At 50.9% G+C, this 17,576-nt stretch overlaps 3 pseudogenes; all 3 read right to left on the bottom strand.

Moving 5' to 3' along the window:
• Window positions 1-12,459: 12,459 nt before the first annotated feature.
• Window positions 12,460-12,578, bottom strand: LOC143937680 (5S ribosomal RNA; annotated as a pseudogene).
• A 322-nt stretch (window positions 12,579-12,900) lies between these two features.
• LOC143937767 (5S ribosomal RNA) lies at window positions 12,901-13,019 on the bottom strand (annotated as a pseudogene).
• A 3,526-nt stretch (window positions 13,020-16,545) lies between these two features.
• On the bottom strand, window positions 16,546-16,664 carry LOC143936625 (5S ribosomal RNA; annotated as a pseudogene).
• Window positions 16,665-17,576: the final 912 nt, after the last annotated feature.

The raw sequence follows: 17,576 nt of genomic DNA, 5'->3' as shown, positions 1-17,576 counted from the left end.
AATCTCTTCAGGCACTCTCAACCCTCTTGACAAACACCAAGATGGTCACTTTGGGAAATAAGCGAAAAAAAAACAGGTCAACGCCAACATCATAAAAAGAAGTCTACGACACCTGGTATTCCCAGGCGGTCTCCCATCCAGGTACTAACAAGGCCCGACTCTATTAGCCTCCAACATCAAACGAGATCGGGTGCTTTCAGGGTGATGTGCCCGCAGGCAATCTCTTCAGGCACTTTCAACCCTCTTGACAAACGCCAAGATGGTCACCTTGGGAAACAAGCAAAAAAATATAAATAAGTCGGAAGCTAGAGACAATACGGCCCGAGTCCTCAATTTAATCCATGCGGCGCATGTACAGGGAAGGCCCTTGCTTATGTTGTCAACGGACGCGGAGAAGGCCTTTGACAGGGTGGCCTGGCACTTTATGCAGGACACCCTGGAACATATAGGTCTTGGCCCCAACATGATGAGCTGGGTAATGTCGCTTTACTCCACGCCGTCGGCAGCGGTACGGGTGACCGAGGGGTGCTCGGACTCTTTCCCCATCACTAATGGGACGAGGCAGGGGTGCCCTCTGTCTCCCCTAATTTTAATTCTGACACTGGAACCACTTATGTGTCACGTTCGGAATGACCCGAATATTAATGGCATATCCAAACCCTCGGCACACCACAAAATTGCAGCGTACGCTGACGATCTAATTTTTTCCGTCTCCAATCCACACATTTTGCTTCCCAAAATACTTGCATCTCTACAGCGACACGGCAGCCTATCAAACTATAAAAACAATTGCGCCAAGTCGGCTGTATTGAATATATTGGTCCCGGATGGTGAGGCCAAGAGGCTCCGGTCCGCTTTTCCATTCTACTGGGCTGAAAAATCTATACGTTAACTGGGCGTTGACATCGCAGCGGATTTAGCGCAATTGTACCTGCTTAATTTTGTCCCTCTCCTGGATAGACTGAAATCTGATTTGGGAAACTGGCATGCTTTAACACTGACCTGGTTCGGGCGCTGTAATGCATTCAAAATGATGGCCCTCCCTCGGATCTTATACATGTTCCAGACATTACCGATCCGGTTACCCCCAATTTTTTTCAGACAACTGCAGGTGCTGCTCCGGGACTTTATTTGGGCGCGCAAACCGCCCAGAGCCCGTTTGCAATTGCTTGCCAGACCAAAGGACAAGGGGGGTCTGGGTCTCCCAGATCTCAGACAATACTACAGAGTGACTCTGCTAGCGAGAGTCGTTGATTGGCATTGTAATGGCCCACACAAGCAGTGGGTGGAGATGGAGATTGAGGATGGTTCCATTCTCCTATTGACCTCCCCGTGGCTCCTGTCCTCCCTACCAAAAGACCTCAGACGTCACCCCGTAGTGGGAGCTACGTTGGCTGTTGTGCGGAGGTTGTTCCGCTGCACACACATTGCTCCCCTGCCATCACCAATGACTCCGGTTATAGGTAATCCAGACTTCCCACCGGGATTTACCAACAAGAAACTGCGACAGTTGACAGTGGTGGGGAAACAGCGTCTGGGAGAGGTGTGGCCCACGGGAGGGCTCCCGACCACGCAAACTGTCGCCGAGCTTTCTGACCCTCCGCTTGACTTGTTTAGTGCTTATCAACTTCGTCACTTTCTTCTGGCCATACAAAGGGCCCCCTACACTCCTAGAGACCTGACACCCTATAAATCCATCTGTCACAAAAGGGAACCTGTGCGACACACCCTCTCCCTCCTGTACAACCTATTGAGTAGTCAGGAGGAGGAGTCGACCCCACCATTTATCCACAAATGGGAGAGGGACTTAGGCATCACATTTACCCCACAACAGATAGGGAAGATCCTGACCTTAGTACATAAAGCTTCCATCGCAAACCAATATCAAGATACAAGATAGTCTCACGCTGGTATAGAGTCCCATACCTTCTGAATAAAATGGATAGATCGATCCCGGATGTTTGTTGGAGGTGAAATTCAGATATGGGGACCATGGGACACCTTTTCTGGGCATGCCCGACCTTGAGGAACTTTTGGGTTCCCAGTAGCGTTTCAACACAGATTCCGAAAATTGCCGAGCATGAACGGCGCCTGCGCACTGAGTCCAGGTTCTATCCCCACTATCCAAGTGGACATAGAGTAAGAATATAAAAGAGCCGAGCGCAGCGAGGCCAAGCCCGAAGCGTGGCGAGCGAAGCTCGCCTGCGAGGGGCCCTCTAATATTCACAACCCTATGTCCGCTTGGATGGTGGGGCTACCACCTCCACTCACCGCGCAGGCGCCGTTCAGCTTCGGAGATTTTCCGAAGCTTCGTCTGCTCCATACTGTGCATGCACAGTACGGCGCGGACACTATATCATGGCCGGACAGTATATGGCAGAACACCGGCACCAGTCAACCACCGGTGTCATGTGCGTCGCTGTGTAATATAGAGCAGGGTCCGGGGGCCAATACCTCCCCGCAATTTCGGTCGCAATAGCATTGCCCTACCAATACGCATATGTTTTCCGCGCCAGAGGAACTCGATAAAGATTGAGCGAACCGCATGTAAGAAAGTCTGGGGTATTTTGATAGGTAAGGCTTGTAGTAGATACAGAAGTCGTGGCATCGCGTTCATCTTCAACACATTACAGCGTCCGAACCATGACAGAGCTAGTGGGTCCCATCTTTTAAGGTCCGCTGTAAGCCCATAGGCTTCTTTTTATGTTGTTGGCTTTGACCTGTTTTTTTTTTGCTTGTTTCTCAAGGTGAGCATCTTGGCGTTTGTCAAGAGGGTTGGGCGTGTCTTGAGGAGAACGCTTACGGCCACATCAACCTGAAAGCACCCGATCTCGTCTGATTTCAGAGGCTAAGCAGCGTCAGGCCTGGTTAGTACCTGGATGGGAGACTCCCTGGGAAGACCAGGTGCCATAGAAGGATCTGGTCTGGTTAGTGTCTTGATTGGGAGATCGCCTGGGAATACTGGATGCCGTAGGCTTCTTTTTATGTTGTTGGCTTTGACCTGTTTTTTTTAGCTTGCTTCCCAAGGTGACCATCTTGGCCTTTGTCAAGAGGCTTCAGAGTGCCCAAAGAGAGTGCCTACGACCAAATCACTATACTATATATCTATATCTATAATAATAAATAATATTTTTAGTTATTATATATAAGATACTATATAGGTGATTTGGCCGTAGGCACTCTCTTCGGGCACTCTGAAGCCTCTTGACAAAGGCCAAGATGGTCACCTTGGGAAACAAGCTAAAAAAAACAGGTCAAAGCCAACAACATAAAAAGAAGCCTACGGCATCCAGTATTCCCAGGCGATCTCCCAATCAAGACACTAACCAGGGGGGCGTGGCCTAGGCATGAAGGAGTGAGGACACTCTTTTCCGGAGCTCCCGATCCGTGACCCCTCCGCACCCCTTTACCACAGTCTGGTCGCATATTTTGGCATCGCCGACATCCCCGCGCTTCGGCGGAACACAGCCAGCCGAGCGGGGTCCGCCGCTGCTGCCATGGACAGGTACTTGGTCCAGCTGCAGCCTCCGGCCTCCACGCCGGATCCAGCCAAGATGGCGCCCGCGGCCTCCGGCGCTCCAGGACACGCGGCACAGAGGGAAGGTGAGCAGACTGCTATGCAGGGACACGACATGCCCCCGTTCTCCCCGCCTAGTGACTTGTCCCCGTGTCTCCCCCGCTCACTGTCCATGGCCTCGCTTGACAGCCCGGACCATAGCGGCCTGCCACCCTGGTTCCCTCACAACTCCCAACTGTCCCAGAGACCCTCCCGCAGTGGAAGCCTCATCCCAGGACCGAATGGCCAGGCTGCTCTCGCCTCAGACACACAGGGGGACCCACCGCTGCCACCAGCACCGGCATTATTGGGGGACAAGGCCATCCTAGCTTTACTCCAAAACCTTCCCACTAAAGCAGACTTTAGCTGTATGGCAGCCAGGATTGAAACGACCTTGCGACATGAAATCGCAGGGGTCAAACGTGACGTGTCGGCTACGAACGAGCGGGTGACCACCCTGGCATCGGATGTGACCTCCCTGACCACTGATGTTTCTGGCCTGCAAGCCGCACATGATACCCTTGCTGACAGAGTGGCACAGTTGCAACTCCTAGTGGATGACCTTGAGAATCGCAACCGCAGACGCAACATCAGGATCAGAGACTTGCCCGAAGCCACTGGCCAGGCAGACCTCAAAGCCACAGTTACAGCTATATTTAACGCCTGTCTGGACCGCGCTGCTGACACAGTAATAGCCATTGATAGAGTCCACAGGACCCTGGGCCCCAGGAGCCCCACAGAGAACCGGCCACGTGACGTTTTATGCTGTCTCCACAATTACTCAGTTAGGGAGGATGTCCTGCAAGCGTCGTGGCGCAAAGGCAGCATTGATTTTGACGGGGCCCAAGTCACCCTTCTGCCAGATGTATCCCGCAAGACCTTCCAGATGAGACGCTGTCTGCGACCCCTTCTGGAACACCTAACTGAACGGAGGATTCCATACAAGTGGGGCCATCCGTTTCACCTTATAGTGCGCAAAAATGGGAGGCCCCTTGCGCTACGACACCCTTCGGAGGTCCCGTCCTTTCTGGAGGCTTTGGGCCTGCCCTCGGTTCAGGTCCCCGACTGGTTGGCTCCTGTTGTCCCCCAGGGAGCAGTGGCCCCGACGAACAACCCCTCAACCAGGCCACAGAGAGTGAGACGCCACCGTCGATCCCAACGTCAGAGATCGCAGGCCCCTCAAGATCGTGAACCCTGAGAGAGTACAGTAATTTTCCGTTATTCCTGTGTTATACCCTTTTTTTTTTGTTTTCTTTTTCTCTACCAACATAGACGGCTGGAGTATCCAGCTTTGTGTTGTTTACCATGCCACGGGCCATTGTTCCCAGCGCCCCCGCTAGGGGAGAGGAAGGACATTGGAAGAACAGAGTTGGACACTGCGCTTCCTGGACGAAGCCCTGAGTTATTGGCGGTACTGTTCACCATTCTCGTTACTGTTTATCTACAGGTGCCCTAGTCTCGGCGCTCTTTGTGTTTTTGGACTGCCTGGTGGTGCCCCCCGGGTGCCCCTGGGCGGCGTTCCCGCTCCCTCCCCCTCTCCTCCCCCCCCCCCCCTTTTTTCCATTTTTTTTTTGGGGGGGGGGGAGGGGCGGGTGCCTGGGTGGTATAAAGTTATCTATACTCTGTGTTGAAAAGTTTAATATGTTGGTCTAATTATGCACTGTTCTACTGTTGTTAACTGCCCGATACCTGCTGCAGTGATGTTCTATAATGCGTTTGATGTCGTAGTTAAGATGCCAAAGAAGCTCCGTGCACGCCCGATTGCGACTGCATGGACCATGGGATGCTGGAGGGGTACTGCACCGACGAGTTCCTCCCTCTGCAGTGCCTTACCTCTTCCCCCACTAGGCCCCTCTGCCCTAACCGGCAGGTTCTCTCCGATAGGAGCTTTAGCAATTCCCCGATCTATCCCCACCCCTCCTACCCTCCTCCTCCCTACTAACTCCGGACCTTCTCCGCTTCGTTACTGCTTTTCCTTTTTCTCCTCCTCTTCCTCTGTGCTTGAACTCTATATCTACTACTGACTCTGGTGGGGACCGCCGGCCGGGTACCACTGCCGTCATGGCCCTGAAGCTGGTTTCCTGGAATGTGAAAGGGCTGAATGTACCTGAAAAAAGGTCCAGCTGCCTGACAGAATTGTGGCGGATGAAGCCCCAAATAGTTTTCCTCCAGGAGACCCATTTCAGGACAGACCAAATACCACGGCTTTATAGTAAGCACTTCCCCCTGGCCCACCACAGCACGTCCCCTACTTCCAAATCGAGAGGAGTGTGTGTTCTTGCTAAAAACTTGCCGTGGCGCCTGTTAGCTGTCCAAGCCGATAGTGAAGGGAGATATCTCTTCATTAAGGGAACTCTCCACTCGCAAACTTTTACTCTTGCCAACCTATACATGCCGAATGTGGACCAGCTGCCGGCCTTAGAAGCATGCTTGGATGCCCTGGCTGCATTCTCAGAGGGTACTTTGATCGTTGGGGGGGACTTTAACCTCACCTTGGACCCCCGCAGAGACTCATCATCGGGCACCTCTGCGATTTCTGCGAGAACGCGTTCACACATAAGAGACCTGCTACACTCCCACCGACTGATCGATGTGTGGCGTACGCTTCACCCACAGGATAGGGACTATACGTTCTTTTTCACCGCTCATGGTTCTTACTCACGTATAGATATGTTTTTAGTCACCCACAATGCTATCCCGGCGGTCACAGACGCTCAGATAGGCCACATAGCCCTGTCTGACCATGCCCCGATTTCTTTGATGCTGAAGCTACAACAGGAGTCGCGTGGTCAGTCCTGGTGGAGACTGAACGAGTCTCTCCTGAAGGACCCTGAGACCCACGCAGACCTGCTTAGGGAATTAGAAAGTTACTTTGATCATAACCGTGATTCTGTTTCCAACCCCCTCATGTTATGGGCGGCTCATAAATGCTACATTAGGGGCATTCTTATTAAACATGGTCATAGACTCAAAGTGGCCAAAACTGAGGCTCTCTCCAAACTTATTGCCAAGTTGCATGCGTGTGAACAACGACACAAATCCCAGCCGACTGCTGCGCTGGAGGTAGAGGTGAGAGATCTTAGAGAACAAATCAGAGATTTCTCTCTCTTTCAGGCTAGAACCAGACTCATGTGGGTCCGCAGGACGTATTATGAATATGGAGACAAGTGTAGTAGGTCCCTAGCGAACTCCCTGCGTGCCCAACGCAACGCGTCCTTCATTCCAACCATAACCTCCCCTTCGGGTGCCAAGCTTCATGATTCACGGGAGATAGCGGAGTGTTTCCGATCTTTCTATGAAGCCCTTTATAACTTGCACCCCCGGGACTCAGGAGACGCCCTCCAGGCCGGCACAGCGGCCATTGACGAGTACCTAGCTTCGGCAAACCTCCCGTCGCTGACACAGGAAGAGATAGAGCTTCTCTCGCAACCTATCTCCCCGGAGGAATTGTCGGCAGCGTTAAGAGACTCACCCAAGGGCAAGGCACCAGGCCCAGATGGGTTTACGGTCCCTTATTATAAGGCCTTCCTCTCCCTGTTGTCCACGCCATTTGTGTCAGCTTTTAACGCCCTATTGGAGGGCCAGACCTTTCCACCGGAGCTGTTGCAGGCAAGCATCTCGGTCATACTCAAGCCGGAGAAGGATCCGCTTCTCTGTGCGAACTACAGGCCCATCTCCTTATTAAACAGCGACCTTAAGCTCTTCACTAAGATACTGGCGGAGCGGTTGGCGCCCATTCTCCAACGCCTGATACCTCTGGATCAGGTGGGGTTTATTCGTAACAGGGAAGCCCGAGACAACACTACCAGGACAATCAATGTTATAGAACGCGCCAGACGCCTTAAACTACCGATTATGTTGCTCTCTGTGGACCCAGAAAAAGCGTTTGACAGGGTGAGCTGGCCTTTTTTGCTAGCCACCCTGCGAAGCTTGGGTGTACCCCCCCATGCTTTCATGGGTTACAGCTCTTTACTCGTCACCGACGGCGATGGTTAGGGTCAATGGGTTTGCCTCGTCGCGTTTCACTATTGGCAATGGAACGAGGCAGGGATGCCCGTTGTCCCCCCTTTTGTTTGTCCTATCGCTTGAACCCTTGCTGCACCACATCAGGCAGAACATAGACATCAAGGGCCTGGACACCCCCTCACACCACCATAAGGTCGCAGCCTTTGCAGATGACCTCTTTTTCTATGTCTCGGAGCCTCACATTACATTGCCGAATCTCTTAGCGGAAATAAGACGATATGGCACCCTGTCAAATTTTAAAATTAACTTACAGAAATCGGAAGCACTCAACGTCTCCCTGTCTACCAACGCCCAGACGAGTCTAAGCACTAATTTTCCCTTTCGTTGGGCAACTGGGGCTATACAATATCTGGGTACCAAGGTTCCCCCGGACCCACATCTGATTTTCCAATTGAATTTCCAGCCGCTTCTAAAAAATTTTGCCATAGATCTAGAGGTGGTCAAAGTTGGCGACCTCTTGGTTTGGGAGATGCAATGTGCTCAAAATGAATGTAATGCCCAGACTCTTGTACCTATTACAAGCCTTACCGATAAAAATCCCCCAATCATTTTTTAAAGCCATGCGCTCCATCTTTATTCGATACGTATGGCAGGGCAGGCCTCCAAGACTCAGCCGAACATTACTGCTCAGATCAAAAGACAAGGGAGGGATTGGCCTCCCAGATCCGGCATGGTACTATACGGCGGTGCACATGAACAGAGTAGTTGACTGGTGCAGACACCTGAAGGATAAGCTGTGGGTTCGTCTGGAGCGTGAATCCGTACCATTTCCAGGTTTGCCCTGGAGTGGACCGGGCTGGTCGGGAGCGACGCGGCACACCCACTCATTGAGCAAACGTTACAAGAGCTAGACAGATATTTTACCCTGACGGGCGTGCCCAGTTTCCCTTCGCCCATGACTCCTATTATTGGACACCCACGCTTTGAACCCGGCATGACGGAAAAGTCTTTCCGCCTCGACCCTGACCGGGACCTTGTGCGGGCCTCTTCTTTTCTTGGCACTAGGATGTGGACAGCGGTCTCCACTATGTACGAGGCGTTAGCAACCACGGCCCTGGGACAGTGGAAGCTTGCCCAACTCTCCCACTTCTTGAAATCTTTGTCAAACAGTGGCGAATTCCGCAGACCCCTAACATCGTTTGAGGAGGTATGCTCAGGAGAGGGACCGACCCGAGGGTCTCTTTCCCTGTCATATCGCATCCTACTGGACCAACTCTCCCAGGGTAACCTGGTGTTCGTGGAAAAATGGGAGCGAGACCTGCATGTCCGGCTCTCGCCAGACCAGAAGAACCGCGCGCTTCTTTTTGCGCACAAGTCATCCCTATGTAGTAAATACCAGGAAATAGCTTATAAAATTTTGACCCGATGGTACAGGACCCCCACTGTCCTGGCGGCTATGTTTCCCGGTCACAGCCCTTTGTGCTGGAGATGCGGTGAACAAGCCGGCACGTTACTACATATCTTTTGGGAATGCCCTCAACTGGCCCATTTCTGGAGACAGGTTCTCAATATCATTTATGACCTCACGGCTATTGATCTCCAGAACAACCCAGCTGCGATCTTCCTCAATCTGACTCCACTCTCGAGCAAGAAGTACCATAAATCTCTCTTAAAACATCTTCTGAGTGGGGCCAGGGCATGTATACCTAGCATGTGGAAACAGCAGGCCGCTCCACTGGTGTCTCACTGGTTTGCAAGAGTTTGCGACATCTACCGTATGGAACAGCTCACATCAGCGTTAGGCGACAGGGAGGAAGAGCACACTGCTCGTTGGTTGTCGTTGGTTGTCTTGGAGCCCCCCATCCCCTTCTCCTGCCCATTTGCTCCCCCCTCTTTCCCTACCCCCTAACTCCCAAGTATAATTAAAATACATGGTGATTGCAAGGATCTTTTCGTTTTGTTCCCTCGATTTCCCAGCCAGGGGTTGGCGGCCCTCGGGGTGGTCCCGGCTGAGCTCTTTGACCAATAGAATGAAGGTGACCGATGTTAGAGGCCCCTCAGTCTGGGCCTTGAGGGGGATCGCCCCGCGGACTGCCCTGGTTTATAAGTAGACACTGAGGTGCCAGATCATTAGAGTGGGATAATGTGGTGGCCTAGCCACGGCTGGGGCTGCTGCTGACATAAGTTGTTAGGTTTCCCCCGGTCCCCCACAAAGTATTAACTATGTATTTTTGTTAACCTGGAAAACTGAGGGATCTATGTCTTTTACAGTTTGTCTCTGTATTACCTGCAATCCGTAAATAAAGAATTAAAAAAAAAAAAGACACTAACCAGACCAGATTCTTCTATGGCACCTGGTCTTCCCAGGGAGTCTCCCATCCAGGTACTAACCAGGCCTGACGCTGCTTAGCCTCTGAAATCAGACGGCATCGGGTGCTTTCAGGTTGATGTGGCCGTAAGCGTTCTCTTCAAGACACGCCCAACCCTCTTGACAAATGCCAAGATGGTCGCCTTGAGAAACAAGCAAAAAACAACATAAAAAGAAGCCTATGGGCTTACAGCGGACCTTAAAAGATGGGACCCACTAGCTCTGTCATGGTTCGGACGCTGTAATGTGTTGAAGATGAACGCGAGGCCACGACTTCTGTATCTACTACAAGCCTTACCTATCAAAATACCCCAGACTTTCTTTCATGCGGTTCGCTCAATCTTTATCAAGTTCCTCTGGCGCGGAAAACATATGCGTATTGGTAGGGCAATGCTATTGTGACCGAAATTGCGGGGAGGTATTGGCTTCCCGGACCCTGCTCTATATTACACAGCGACGCACATGACACCGGTGGTTGACTGGTGCCGGTGTTCTGCCATATACTGTCCGGCCATGATATAGTGTCCGCGCCGTACTGCGCATGCGCAGTATGGAGCAGACGAAGCTTCGGAAAATCTCCGAAGCTGAACGGCGCCTGCGCGGTGAGTGGAGGTGGTAGCCCCACCATCCAAGCGGACATAGGGTTGTGAATATTAGAGGGTCCCTCGCAGGCGAGCTTTGCTCGCCACGCTTCGGGCTCGGCCTCGCTGCGCTCGGCTCTTTTATATTCTTACTCTATGTCCACTTGGATAGTGGGGATAGAACCTGGACTCAGTGCGCAGGCGCCGTTCATGCTCGGCAATTTTCTGAATCTGTGTTGCTGTGTACTGCGCATGCGCAGTACACAGCGGTCACTATCCAATGGGGGACCATATGTGATAAGACACCGGCATGGGGAACTGAAGCTATGGGTCAAGCTAGAGCAGGAGATGGCGCGGGTTCCACTGGCTGGTATGCCTTGGGCGGGGAGGCCATTGGAGCCCTGTGTGACTACTCACCCGTTAATTGGCCCCTCGCTCGCCGAGATGGATAGTTTTTTTCACCTTTCCCACCTGACTAACTTCCCTTCTCCTATGACCCCAATTATTGGACATCCTAGATTCCCTCCGGGCCTGTCTGACCAGGCCTTTACCAGGCAAGCCCCGAAAGGGCTTCTGAGAGCAGCCCTATTTCTTGGACCCACGGGCTTGATTCCCATGGGGACCATACTGCTAGAGCAAGTACCTGTTGCATTGAATAGCTGGAGAGCTAGACAGCTAATCCATTTCCTCGGATCACTACCTAACCATTCGTTCTTCTCTAGACAGTTCCACCCCTTCGAGGAACTTTGCCTGGATGATGGCCCAATTCGTGGTTCCCTCTCTAGGTCCTACCAAATCCTGACAGACGCACAATCCTCCACGGATCCACCCTTCCTAGCTAAATGGAAAAGGGACTTACAAACTACATTCTCCAAACCACAGAAGGACAGAATACTCTTTTTCGCCCATAAGTCGTCACTCTGCAGTAAATATCAGGAGATCTCATTTAAGCTGATCACACGCTGGTATCGTACACCGGTGGTGTTGGCCAAAATATTCCCCGGTCAATCTGACCGCTGCTGTCGCTGTGGGCAACAGACTGGCACCATTCTCTACATTTTCTGGGAATGCCCTAAATTACAAACATTCTGGCAGCCTGTCCTGAGACTCATCCACAAGTTCACAGACATTTCCTTAGCCAATGATCCCGCAGCAGTTCTTCTCAATCTAACTCCTATGTCGAGAAAGCGTTATCATAAGTCCTTACTTAAACATCTCCTCAATGCAGCTAGGGCCTGCATCCCAAGTCAGTGGAAAGAGCAATCTGCTCCAATGGTGACCCAGTGGTTCGCAAGGGTAAATGATATTGAACGAATGGAAGACCTGACTGCCACAATGAGGGATAAAACATGGGAACAGATGGTTCTACTGGACCCAGTTTCGCTTTTCGGAAGAATACCTCCGTGAGACATAGTAAGCTCATGGTGATCGTTGGAGATCGCTGTTCCAAACGTTGGACAGCTGATGAGCTGGTGAGCCGAGCGCGTCTCTTGCTCCCTGGGAGGGGACTCTTGCTCCCTGGGAGGGGACCCCACCCTATCCACTCTACCCACGACACCCCCTTACCCCTTCTTTACCTTTTCTGCCATTTCCTTCCCCAATCTTCTCTTTCCCCTTCTCCCTCCTTTCAGTTCTACTATTTCCCTTCTTAACTCAAAAAAGGGAAAAGAAAATGGTATGTTCCGACCCCATTTGACTACTACACAATACTCTTCCCCTATCTATGGATATCTAAACTCTTCGAGGGTAGCAGGGCTAGTATCAATACTATTTTAAGTGATAGAGGATCCCAACGAGATGGAGCTTTAATCTCATCTTAATATGACCGCAAAGCTGTACACGTGCTATTCTCCTCAGACTTCTTACCATTGGCTCTGATATCCATGCAATATGATCGTTTGTTTGTAACTATTTGTATCACACATTCTGTGAAGTTGCCTTTGCATTGTATGTCGCATACTACTAAATAAAAAAAAAAAAAAAACAGAAGCCTATGGCACCTGGTATTCCCAGGCGGTCTCCCATCCAGGTACTAACCAGGCCCGACACTGTTTAGCATCCGAGATCAGACAAGATTGGGCGCTTTCAGGGTGATGGGGCCGTAGGTGATCTCTTCGGGCACTCTCAACCCTCTTGACAAATGCCAAGATGGTCACCTTGGGAAACAAGTGAAAAAAAAACAGGTCAATGTCAACAACATAAAAAGAAGAATACGGCACCTGGTATTCCAACGCCATCTCCCATCCAGGTACTAACTAGGCCCAACCCTTCTTAGCCTCAGAAAAGAGAAGAGATAGGGCTCTTTCAGGGTGATGCTGCTGTAAGCGATCTCTTTGGGCACTCTCAACCCTCTTGACAAATGCCAAGATGGTCACCTTGGGAAACAAGCAAAAAAAAGAAAACGAATCAACGCCAACAACATAAAAAGAAGCCTACAATAACTGGTAATCCCAGGTGGTCTCCCATCCAGGTACTAACCAGGTCCGACTCTTCTTAGCCTCCAAGATCAGACGAGATTGGGTGCTTTCAGAGTGATGTGGCCATAGGCAATCTCTTCAGGCACTCTCAACCCTCTTGACAAACACCAAGATGGTCACTTTGGGAAATAAGCGAAAAAAAAACAGGTCAACGCCAACAACATAAAAAGAAGTCTACGACACCTGGTATTCCCAGGCGTTCTCCCATCCAGGTACTAACAAGGCCCGACTCTATTAGCCTCCAACATCAAACGAGATCGGGTGCTTTCAGGGTGATGTGCCCGTAGGCAATCTCTTCAGGCACTTTCAACCCTCTTGACAAACGCCAAGATGGTCACCTTGGGAAACAAGCAAAAAAATAAAAATAAGTCGGAAGCTAGAGACAATACGGCCCGAGTCCTCAATTTAATCCATGCAGCGCATGTACAGGGAAGGCCCTTGCTTATGTTGTCAACGGACGCGGAGAAGGCCTTTGACAGGGTGGCCTGGCACTTTATGCAGGCCACCCTGGAACATATAGGTCTTGGCCCCAACATGATGAGCTGGGAAATGTCGCTTTACTCCACGCCATCGGCAGCGGTACGGGTGACCGAGTGGTGCTCGGACTCTTTCCCCATCACTAATGGGACGAGGCAGGGGTGCCCTCTGTCTCCCCTAATTTTAATTCTGACACTGGAACCACTTATGTGTCACGTTTGGAATGACCCGAATATTACTGGCATATCCAAACCCTCGGCACACCACAAAATTGCGGCGTACGCTGACGATCTAATTTTTTCCGTCTCCAATCCACACATTTTGCTTCCCAAAATACTTGCGTCTCTACAGCGACACGGCAGCCTATATGTATTGAATATATCGGTTCCGGATGGTGAGGCCAAGAGGCTCCGCTCCTCTTTTCCATTCTACTGGGCTGAAAAATCTATACGTTAACTGGGCGTTGACATCGCAGCGGATTTAGCGCAATTGTACCTGCTTAATTTTGTCCCTCTCCTGGATAGACTGAAATCTGATTTGGGAAACTGGCATGCTTTAACACTGACCTGGTTCGGGCGCTGTAATGCATTCAAAATGATGGCCCTCCCTCGGATCTTATACATGTTCCAGACATTACCGATCCGGTTACCCCCAATTTTTTTCAGACAACTGCAGGTGCTGCTCCGGGACTTTATTTGGGCGCGCAAACTGCCCAAAGCCCATTTGCAATTGCTTGCCAGACCAAAGGACAAGGGGGGTCTGGGTCTCCCAGATCTCAGACAATACTACAGAGTGACTCTGCTAGCGAGAGTCGTTGATTGGCATTGTAATGGCCCACACAAGCAGGGGGTGGAGATGGAGATTGAGGATGGATCCATTCCCCTATTGACCTCCCCGTGGCTCCTGTCCTCCCTACCAAAAGACCTCAGAGGTCACCCCGTAGTGGGAGCTACGTTGGCTGTTGTGCGGAGGTTGTTCCGCTGCACACACATTGCTCCCCTGCCATCACCAATGACTCCGGTTATAGGTAATCCAGACTTCCCACCGGGATTTACCAACAAGAAACTGCGACAGTTGACAGTAGTGGGGAAACAGCGTCTGGGAGAGATGTGGCCCACGGGAGGGCTCCCGACCACGCAAACTGTCGCCGAGCTTTCTGACCCTCCGCTTGACTTGTTTAGTGCTTATCAACTTCGTCACTTTCTTCTGGCCATACAAAGGGCCCCCTACACTCCTAGAGACCTGACACCCTATGAATCCATCTGTCACAAAAGGGAACCTGTGCGACACACCCTCTCCCTCCTGTACAACCTATTGAGTAGTCAGGAGGAGGAGTCAACCCCCACCATTTATCCACAAATGGGAGAGGGACTTTGGCATCACATTTACCCCACAACAGATAGGGAAGATCCTGACCTTAGTACATAAAGCTTCCATCGCAAACCAATATCACGATACAAGATAGTCTCACGCTGGTATAGAGTCCCATACCTTCTGAATAAAATGGATAGATCGATCCCGGATGTTTGTTGGAGGTGAAATTCAGATATGGGGACCATGGGACACCTTTTCTGGGCATGCCCGACCTTGAGGAACTTTTGGGTTCCCAGTAGTGTGCCTTCTACACTTGACCGAACAGCCTGTTCGAAAATACAAAAAAACCCTCACGATGCACCTCCTGAATGCCGCCCGGGCCTGCATTCCCGCACTGTGGAGGCAGCCTCAGCCCCCATCCAAGGTGCTGTGGTATTCCAAAGTCAATCATATTCTCCGGATGGAAGAATTGACCGCCACCCTTCACAACACTGAAGAGGCATTTAGTGTTACATGGAGGCCCTGGAGGTATTTTACTGTTACGCGAGACTACATTCGGGAGGTGAGCAGTGCCTCCGTCCCAGAAAACGACTGAACATCTAACGTTTACCTACGTAGGCCATGTCTGCCCTGGGTGGCATTCCCCCCCTCCCTTTTTGTCTTTATTTTTCTTTTTTTTCCCCGCCGCCATCCCCCCACCTCCTCTCTCTCCGTCTTTGCACTCTCTTCTTCCCCCGTCCTCCCTTTTGACTATGCCTTGTCTCCTTACTAGCCTTCGGGACCCAGAAGAACCCCAGGGTTCTGGACATGACCGGCTCATATTTTACTCTGGTTCACGTAGGTCATGATAAGCTGGCTCGCTGTGGTCCCAGTTGTTCTCCATGATTACATTTGTCCGAACGGAGTTGCACTAGTTATACTGTACTACATGTCGGAGGTGGGGTTTCTCTATTTTTTGCATGAAACTGTAGGACTCCCCTCTGAGAACCCAGAGTTATTTGGCTGCCTATTTTTTGTTAGCATGTAATTGTGACCCTGGCTCATGCTGTATGGTTGACTGTTATATTTATGTTGTTCTACTTAATAAAAGAATAATAAAAATTAAAAAAATAAGTCAATGTCAACAACTTAAAACTAAAGCCTATGGCATCGAGAAATCCCAGGCGGTCTCCCATCCATGTACTAACCATGTCCCAACCCTGCTTAGCCTCTGAGATCAAATGCACGCTCAACCCTCTTGACAAACGCCAAGATGGTCACCTTGGGAAACAAACAAAAAAAACAAGTCAACGCCAACAACATAAAAAGAAGCCTGCGGCATCTGGAAAACCCAGGCGGTCTCCCATCCAGGTACAAACCAGGCCCAACCCTGCTTAGCCTCTGAGACCAAACGAGATTGGGCGCTTTCAGGGTGTTGTGCCCGTAGGCAATTTCTTTGTGCACTCTCAACCCTCTTGACAAATGCCAAGATGGTCACCTTGGGAAACAAGGGAAAAAAAACAGGTCAAAGCCAACAACATAAAAAGAAGCCTACGGCATCCGGAATTCCCAGGCGATCTCCCAATCAAGACACTAACCAGGCCAGATCCTTCTATGTCACCTGGTCTTCCCAGGCAGTCTCCCATTCAGGTACTAACCAGGCCTGATGCTGCTAAGCCTCTGAAATCAGACGAGATCGGGTGCTTTCAGGGTGATGTGGCCGTAAGCGTTCTCTTCAAGACACGCCCAACCCTCTTGACAAACGCCAAGATGGTCGCCTTGAGAAACAAGCGAAAAAAACAGTTCAAAGCCAACAACAAAAAAAGTAGCCTATGGCACCTGGTATTTCCAGGCGGTCTCCCATCCAGGTACTAACCAGGCCCGACACTGTTTAGCCTCTGAGATCAGATGAGATTGGGCGCTTTCAGGGTGATGGGGCCGTAGATGATCTCTTTGGGCACTTTCAACCCTCTTGTTAAACGCCAAGATGGTCACCTTGGGAAACAAGCGAAAATAAACAGGTAAACGCCAACAACATAAAAAGAAGCCTACGGCACCTGGTATTCACAGATGGTCTCCCATACAGGTATTAACCAGGCCGTACACTGCTAGGCCTCCGAGATCAGATGAGATTGTGCGCTTTCAGGGTGATGTGGCCATAGGTGTTCTATTTAGACACTCTCAACCCTCTTGACAAATACCAACATGGTCATCTTGGGAAACAAGCGAAAAAAACCAAGTCATTGCCAACATTGGAGGCTAAGCAGGGTTGGGCAATCAGTTTCCTTGCCTGAAATAGGCATCTCAGAACTGCCATCTGGCTACTTCCCGGGTTTCCAACTCCTTCAACTAATCCCAGGAGACAATACTTCGCCTCCATCCTGGTGGAGGTTCCAACCACCCGATCAATGGTTCCTGTCACCTCTGTCCAGTAGCGGATCAATTTTGGGCCTCTCCAAAACATGTGCATCATGTCTCCCCTCATGTTCCCGCACCGGGGGCAACTTGCGTCCGGCCGTTCGGCCAAACTGAAAAAGTTTACGAGGAGCATAATAGGTTCTATATAATAAGAACAGATGTGACATCCTGTGTGAGGAGAGCCACAATTCACCACAGGCAGGATTCCTGTGGCCAATTATAGCTCGGGGGGTTTAGTACACACCCCACACTATATAAGGCCGCCAGCACGGCGGCCTTGTATAGTGTGTTGCGGTGGTCAGGGAAAGAGGACGATAGGCAGGGACAGTGTCTTTACTGCTTGGGAACCTAGCACTGTTACAGTGGGTGTTATGTGCCTCCTGCACAGTACACACCTGAAGCTACCCTTTATTACTGGTGTTCAATTTCTGCAATACATG

Source organism: Lithobates pipiens, unplaced genomic scaffold (assembly GCF_037356315.1).
Source record: "Lithobates pipiens isolate NorthernLeopardFrog02 unplaced genomic scaffold, aLitPip1_a1.2 Scaffold_28, whole genome shotgun sequence".
NCBI classification, from domain to species: domain Eukaryota; kingdom Metazoa; phylum Chordata; class Amphibia; order Anura; family Ranidae; genus Lithobates; species Lithobates pipiens.
The sequence above is the reverse complement of the archived record's forward strand: the minus strand, read 5'-3'. Positions and strand labels throughout refer to the sequence as shown.